The sequence below is a fragment of the Nannospalax galili genome, unplaced genomic scaffold (assembly GCF_000622305.1).
Source record: "Nannospalax galili isolate Female #2095 unplaced genomic scaffold, S.galili_v1.0 scaffold7, whole genome shotgun sequence".
Classification (NCBI taxonomy): Eukaryota; Metazoa; Chordata; class Mammalia; order Rodentia; family Spalacidae; genus Nannospalax; species Nannospalax galili.
Window position 1 is genome coordinate 5,910,800 of NW_008359081.1, and position 9,072 is coordinate 5,919,871.

The 9,072-nt window shown below is 36.3% G+C and overlaps 1 non-coding gene across 1 annotated transcript; it reads left to right on the forward strand.

The window, feature by feature from the left end:
• Positions 1–6,208: 6,208 nt before the first annotated feature.
• LOC115068353 lies at positions 6,209–6,310 on the forward strand. The gene has a single exon (XR_003847715.1). It is a non-coding gene; the product is annotated as a U6 spliceosomal RNA (small nuclear RNA).
• Positions 6,311–9,072: the final 2,762 nt, after the last annotated feature.

Here is a 9,072-nt window from a genome sequence, read left to right on the forward strand (position 1 = left end):
ATGAAATTCCAAAATTTCGATTAAAAAATATTCCTTCAGGGAATGGAGAGATGGCTTAGCAGTTAAAAGCATCGGATGCTCTAGCAGGGGACCCCGATTTGGTTCTCAGAACCCACATGGTGGCTAACAACCATTGGTAACTCCAGTTCCAGGGGATCCTATCACCTCTTTTGAATTTCAAATGGATTTCTAGGCAATACACACAAACAAAAAAATACATGCACAAAAAAATATGAAAAATAAGAAAAATAATCTTGAAAAAAACAATTTCAAGTCCAATTCTCCAAAAATTCTTCTGTCAATAACAAATAACTCCCATTTAAAAATTTACCAAATGTCATAAATTAAACATTTCACATGTATTATATTTCATCTTTATAAGAATATGATTACCTGATAACTATAAAAATCCTAATTGTACATAAAGACAGTGAGCAGTTTCTCAACTGAGTCATAACCGAAATATAATGAACTCAAGTGTCAAGAACTGGTAGGTCTTTCTAAATAAAAAACCAATAACCGTAACCAATTTCTCATGCAAAGGTCAATACCTTGTAGCTATTAAGGTGTTGTGCCTGTGGATTTCTGTAGTAATGAAGTACTAGTCATTTAATTCCACTACAGTACTCTCATAAAATAGACTTAATTTTTCTAATAATTGTTATCAGTTGTTAAAGGAAAGGGCCCACAATATCTTGGTTTTCTCTAATATTATAATAGCTCCATGCGTATATGTTTAATAATTAAACTTTACCTTCACTTTATGTTATAAGGAGACATATAAAAGAAAAAAACTAATATATACAATAACAAAAACTGAAAAATAGCAATACAACATTGAAATGATTGAAAATTTAGTTTCAATTCAAAGGTTTTAATTTATCCTCCATTAATCATTTATGATTTGAGTTTTCTTTACATTTAAGAAATAGAACCCTGTATAAGCAAGCCAGGTACCCATTAAAATATGCCTCTTGCCTATTGCAGCATCCATAAAAAGAATATTTGTTGAGATTTTTTATAGTGGCCCAAATAATGCTAAAATCTTTTGTAGTGTCCTGATACAGAGACTTATGAGAATTTCTGCTTCATATATAAGGGAATTATGACCTGTTATGCTTCTAGTTCTATATTCTATAAAGTTTATTAAAAAGCTTAATTTGCACTGGGTATGTGTATGATAATTATCTAAACAGGGCCATGAAAGTTGAGCAAGTTATCATTCAAGAAATAATTATAAGAACACTCAAGGAAATGTGAGTAAATATGTTTTTAGATTTTTCTTCACTAAGCCTGAGAGAGCTTGGATGATATGCTTATTTGCTTGAATTAAACATAAAAACCCATAAAAACAATATTCTGTATAATTCATTAATTTCCATGTTTCCATGCTCACACATTTATTTACATGTAAATATACTCATATCAGAGGGTTATCCCTCTAATTAAAGTATGTGGGGAAATCTTAACACTCATAACAAATGAAAACAAACCCCCAAATTCACCTAGTTTAATAATTTTCAGCATTACATCCTAACATTAAAATATATAGTTTAATCTCACCTACCAAATTTGTCCCAAAAATTCAGTGACCTGTGATAATAAAATGACAGGGCGCATTCGTCCTCAGTTATTATTGTTTCTTTGGTTCTTCATGAGAACTTCTGCTTCCCCAAAGCATTTTAAAATAATCTTCTGTAGACAAAGAATAATCTAAGATAATGGTGAGAATTGCCAAAGAACCTGATCACTTCCAAATTTTATACATGAAGAACAATTAAATATGTTAAAATATAAGGACATGATCTTTTCTAGTGATTGCTCCTGGAATTATAACTATTATCAATAATCTATAATTGATGGGATATGTCTGTAAGGAGCAGATTTAATGCTGTTGATAGAGCAGAGAAAAGCAAGAAACAATCTGATAGACAACACCCTAAAGTCAAGAAATAGATCCTCTATTCATTTGCCTCATATGATGAATAATCTTGATTGTCAACCTGATGAGGCTTAGAATCCCTGTGATAACAAATCTCTGGTCAAGCTTGTGAGACATTATCTCTACTAGGTTAAATGAGTTTGAAAGACCCTCCCTGGATATGTTTATGCTACATCATTGTAAACTCTTTCTACTGTTGCTGGTAGGACAGTTGCTTTCAATTTTTTTTACTATATTTCTACATTGGATGCACTTTTAAGTTGTTACTGTAACAGGCATCTTATCTCTGTGTAGTGCTGAGGATTCACCCATAAATGAAAGGCTGCTCACTTGCTCACTAAGTAGACCTCTTGGAAACCTAGAGATGTCTATCCAGACAGTTGTACATTCAATGTTAGAAACATAAAAATGTAAAAATAATTTGGGGCTGGAGAGATGATTCAGTGATTAAGAGCAGTGACTGCTCCTGCAGGGGGCCCATCATTGATTCTCAGCATCCACACAGTGGCTCACAACCATCCATAACTCCAGTTTCAGGGGATCTGATGCCCTCTTCTGACTTCTGAGAGCATTGCAAGATACAGGTGACCTTAATACATGCAGGCATTACACTTATATACATAGATTAAAAATAATAAATTATATGTATACATATACATATATACAGACACACACAAACATACATATACAAAGACAGAAAAACAATTTAAAAGATTGACTTTAAAAAAAATCAAAAAATTCAGAGTACAAAATTAAGATGAAGAGTTAGATAAATTAAGGAATAAGGTTTACAGTATGAATGCAATTCAATGCATAAATTTTCTAGACAGCAATATTGGAAATTAAAAATTGAATGAGTGGAAGAGGGGACAAAAGAAATGCAAGAGCCAGAGGATTTGGAGGTGTTCCACAAAAAGATGTCTCCTGGATATAACATGGCTGTATCATTGCGCTCATAAACTCACTGCACCTTTAGTTAGCTGCACAAGCCTTGCATGAGACCGGGTCTGTCAGAATTCCTTCATTGTTGGGGAGGGCTCCTGGGTTCCTAGACTGAATAAAAAGAAAGAACGAGCACCTCTAAATCAACAAAATCAAAGATGAAATGGGAAACATCACAACAGACACCAGAAAGATACAGAACATCATAAGAGAGTACTTTAAAAACTTATATGCTACTAAATTTGAAAACCTAAAAGAAATGGACGGATATCTAAAAGCATGGGAACCACCAAAACTAAACCAAGAAGAGATTAACAGCTGAAACAGACCCATAACACAAAAAGAAATTGAAATGGTAATACGAAACCTCCTGACTAAAAAAAGTCCAGGACCAGATGGATTTACAGCAGAATTCTATCAGACATTTAAAGAAGATCTGCATCCAATACTACTTAGACCCATATCCTTAATGAACATAGATGCAAAAATTCTCAATAAAATACTTGCCAACTGCATACAGACACATATCAAAAGGATCATCCACCAAGATCAAGTTGGCTTTTTTCCAGAGATGCAGGGATAGTTCAACACACAAAAGTAAATAAATGTCATAAATTATATAAATGGACCCAAAGACACTAACCACATGGTCATCTCAATAGATGCCAAGAAGGCCTTTGACAGAATTCAATATGTATTTATGTTCAAAGTCCTAGAGGGAAATGGACTGGAGGGAACATACCTCAACATAATTAAAGCCATATATAACAAACCCACAGCCAACAACATTCTAAATGGAGAAAAAATGGAAGCATTCCTATTGAAATCAGGAACCAGACAACGATGTCCACTATCCCACTTCTCTTTAACATAGTGCTTGAAACACTTGCAAGAGCAATAAGACAAGAGCAGGAAGTTAAAAGAGTAATAATTGGAAAAGAAGAGATCAAATTATCCCTTTTTGCAGATTATATGATATTATGTAAAAGAGATGTCAAAAATTCCACCAGAAAACTCCTAGAAATTATTAACACATTCAGTAAAGTGGCAGGTCACAAAATTAAACTACAAAAGTTTGTAGCCTTTCTATATACCAAAAACAAGCAATCAGAGAAAGAGCACATAGAAACACTCCCCTTTACAATAGCTTCAAAAAACAATAAATAAAATATCTCAGAGTAAACCTGACCAAAGACATTAAAGAGCTCTACAATGAAAATTTTAAATCTTTAAAGAAAGAGATTTAGGAAGACACCAGAAGATAGAAGGATTTCCCATGCTCATGGATTGGAAGAATTAATATTGTGAAAATGACCGTCCTACCAAAAGCCATTTATAGATTCAATGCAATGCCAATCAACATCCCCGTGACATTTTTCACAATTGGAAAAAAACATCCTAAGATTCATATAGAAACACAAAAGAACTCAGATAGCCAAAGCAACCCTGAGCACTAAGAGCATTGCCGGGGGGATTACTATACCCGATTTTAAGCTGTATTACAGAGATACAGTCATAAAAACAACACGGTACTAGCACAAAAATAGACCCATAGAGCAATGGACCAAAATTGAAGACCCAAATATGAGTAAATACAATTTCAGCCACCTGATAAATGACAAAGGGGCCAAGAATATTCACTGGAGAAGGAAAGACAGCATGTTCAGCAAATGATGCTGGCAAAACTGGATCTCCACCTGTAGAAGAATGAAACTAAACCTCTATCTTCACCTTGCACAAAAGTCAATTCCAAATGGATCAAAGACTGCAATGTAAAGCCTAAAACTCTGAAACTGTTAAGAGAAAACATTGGGAAAAACCTACAAGATATAGGTGTAGGAAAGGATTTTCTAAACAGGACATCAATTGCTCAGGAAACAAGGGAAAGAGTTAACAAATGGGACCTCATTTAAATAAAAAGCGTCTGTACATCAAAGGCGGCAACCACGGAAGTGAACAGAAAACCCACTGAATGGGAGAAAATCTTCACCAGCGACACATGTGACAGAGGTTTAATATGCAGAATATATAACAAACTCAAAAAACAGAGAATCAAGACAAGAGGCAACCCAATTAAAAGATGGGCTAAGGAGCTGAACAGAGAGTTCTCAAAAGAAGAAGTAAAGATGGTTATGAAGCATCTTAAAAGATGTTCAACATCACTAATAATTAGGGAAATACAAATGAAAACCACTTTAAGATTTCATCTTACCCCAGTCAGACTGGCTAAGATCAAGAGAACAAATGATACCAAATGTTGGAGAGGATGTGGGGAAAGGGGAACACTCATCCACTGCTGGTGGGGCAGGAAACTTGTTCAACCCCTATGGAAAGAAGTGTGGAGAGCTCTTCAAAAACTACAAATGAACCTTCCATTTGACCCAGTTATACCACTCCTTGGCATATACTCAAAGAACTCATAGTATTCATCCTATTGCAAACACACTTGTGCATCCATGTTTGTTGCTGCTCTTTTCCCAATAGCTAAGAGATGGAAGCAACCTAAGCGTCCTGAAATTGATGAGTGGATAATGAAAATGTGGTTCATTTATGTGATAAACCTAGGGGATAAAGGGAAAGAAGGAGCTCAAGAGAGGTAGGACCGTAAGAGAAGAGTATTATTAAGGGAGAAAGGGGGAAAAGGGGTCCCTTAATTGGGGAAATCATGATGGAAGTGTGAGACAATGCAAAAGATAAATAAATGCCTACCTAGTTTTAAAAACCAGAGGGAACCATATTACTCCAACAACCTACTGACAAATTATACATACCAGATCAAGAAATATATGTTTAGGTAAGGTTTATCTGAGAACAATTGCTCTTTGTTCAAGCTTTATCTATGTGACTCACAGTAATTAAATTTCTTTAAAGTTTTATTGAATTTTTGTGTATTTCATGCAGAGCATCACAATCAATCTTAATCATCTTTAATACCCCTTCCCCACTGGCACCTTCCTATATCCTCCCCACACACACACACTGGAATTCATAATTCTGTCATTTGTCTTAAGGCCTTTTATGTCAACTTACTGTCCCAAGACAGAGGTCTAATCAGCCTATCTGTAGTCCCACACTTTAGGAAGATCAGCGCTTCATCTTCAGCAGTAATTAGTTGCCAATATTTCTTCAGATAAGATTGGGGTCAGCTGTCCAGTTATACTATGACAATTTAATGCATATAGATAATTTATTATGGTTATTCTGAGCCTAACCATCTGTCTCTCTCCTATCCCTATCAATCCCCTTTTCAATACAAGTCCCTTTACCAATTTAATAAGGGTCATGTAGGAAGACATAAAGAGGTCTGACAACAACAATCATGAGGTGCTCTCTTTGGCAGCACATATAACAAAATTGGAATGACCGAAATTAGCATATCCCCTACATAAGGATGACACACAGATTTGTGAAGCATTCTGTATTTTTAAAAGAACAAATGACTCCAACTGCTTTTTTGGATGAGGGAAAAGGGGGATTCTCATTCACTGTTGATGACACTGCAAATTGGTACAACCACTGTGGAAAACTTGATAAAAACTACAAATAAATTGACCATATGATCTGGTTATACCACTCCTTGACATATTCCTGAAGGACTCATCCTACTTCAGGAAGACTTGCATAGCCATGCCTGTTGCTGCTCTTTTTACAATAGCTAAGAAATGGAAATAAATGAATGTCCCTCAGATGATGAATAGGTAATGAAAATTTGGTACATTTACACGATGGAGTTCTACTCATTGGTAAAGAAAAATGAAATCATGAAATTTGCAGGTAATTGGCTGGAAATAGAAACTGATTTACTAAGTGAAGTAAGTCAGTCTCAGAGAAACAAGTTATGCATGTTTTCTCTCATTTGTGAATCTTGGCTCCAAAGCCTTTTATGTAACTGCAGGATCAGAAAAATTGAAAGGAACCTTGGAAGTACAGGGGAAGAAGTAGGTTGAGCAAGTGGGATAATACAAGAAAAGAGTCATTAAGGAGGAAATGGGGAAAAGGGGATACTTTTAACTGGTGAACAAGGAGGGAGGGTTATGCAGGGTGAGTGAGAAGAGAGATAAATAACACTTAGATGGTGTGAAAAATTGGAAGGAAATGTATTAGTTCAATGTCAAACTGAAAAATACACTATATATAGTGTATATATATATATATATATATATATATACACATATATATAATGAGTGCATGTATATAGCTGAAGGCTATATAACAAAATCACGGAATGCCAGGCAGGAGAATCCTCCATTCCAGTTGTTAGTCAGGGTAGTCTAGGAGACTCCCAGAATAATACAGGGTATTGGTACAGCCCTTGATTACCTCCCAGAACTTGAAGGTAAGATCCTATTGCTGAATACAAGCCATAGTTCAGATATAGGACTTGGAACAATCCTGCTAGAGCTGACTTGGAAACCTCGCCCCTGCCTCGAAGATCAGTGCTCACAGTATCAGAGGATACTATGAAAACTGCCAAGTGAAAAAACTACAATCAATAGTCCTTTCCAGCTGTGAATCCTAATAAATAACAATAACTGGTCCAGCAGACTATACCTATTGGTGCAGTAGTGTCACTTTTTTCTTAGGAGGGTAAGTAATAGCTGCCTCATTGAAACTCATATGTGGTACTCTAAACATATGTAAATGCACATGACTGGAGAGGTCACAGATCCTAGGGAAAATGTATTTTTGCCACATCCTTAGACTAACATAATTTCATACCATATTCTATATATGCATCCTCATATTTATAGACAGTTGTACCTCTTAACACTCATCAAAGAAGCTTTTCACAATAAATGGAGACTGTTACAGAGTTCACAGCTGATCAAATACGAAGACCGCTTATCTGTGAGATGTTGACCCCAAAGTGACACATCTTCCTGCATCCTCTACACTTAGGATGAATGCATCTCTCAACTCTCACCAGAGGTGTTTCTTTGGGCAGATGATAGTGATTAACCTAAAGTCACAATTGGCCATGTACAGAGAACAATAGGCTGCAGTGTGCTTATCCTTAAATAGAACACCTATTATAAACTTCTGCCTCCCAATGCTCAGGGATCATTGTGGAAGTGGGAACATTCTGATTGTAAGAGTCAGAGGGGATGGATGACCACACGGATATATAATTTTCCAGAAAACTGGTCAGTTACTCATATGAACCCACAGCAATAGACAGCATGCGCAAGTCTCATGCAAGCTCAAACCAGACAAAATCCCAGCATAGACATGGGGACATTGGTAAGAAATACCAACCCAACCTAAGGAACTTTTGGCAACTGATGGCTTCTTGGAGGAGCTGAAACAGTCTCTTCCAGGGAATGGACTCTTGGTAGGTTGAGCAGGCTCCAGTTAATAAACTAACATTGAAGGACATTTGGGGACAAAAATTGCACTCTATAGATCACATCTAATACATATAACAGAATACTTTAAATTGCACACGTGGAAAGTAAGGGGAACTGAAGATAGGGGAGGGAACCTAAATACCATCAAATTATATGACTACATCTGGCTGGAGAAATGGCTCAGCTGTTGAGAGCACTGGCTGCTCTTGTAGAGATTTCGTTCTTAACACCCACAAGGGTGTTAAGGTCCAGGGGATCCAATTCCCTCTTCTGACCTCTATGGGCATTGCATGACACAAGTGAAGTTACATTCATGTAGGCAATACATTTATACACATAAAACAGTAAAAGAATAATTAAAATATTTTGAAAAGAAAATTGCAAAAACTCAATTATTATTTTTAAAAAGGACATTTAAAAATAAATTACCCAACATTTATCTGCAGGACACACAGTAATTAAAAATGCCAGAATGGTGGAACTAACCTTCTTGGATGTTTAACAGACATACCCTGAGATCTATACTAATTGGGTCAGAGGGACACAAAGGATGCTTTTTGCTCCTTGCCCTCCTAGGTCGATTAGTTCCCAGCGACTATGAGCATCTCGCAAAATGTCCTGTAAAGGTGCTGGGTCATCTGACCTCTTGATCAAGGAGGCCAAGGAGACCCCACCAGATGCACTTGAACCAGTGTCTAGTCTACAAAGAGGAGGGTCAACAAAGAGAAATCATTTCCTCCATGCTTCCAAGCAAAGCCAACTATGGTCGAGCAGGACCTTTGACTTACCTTCACATAGGCGGAACTGGTAAAAGAAAGGAGCCAGGGGCTCCTCCCAAGC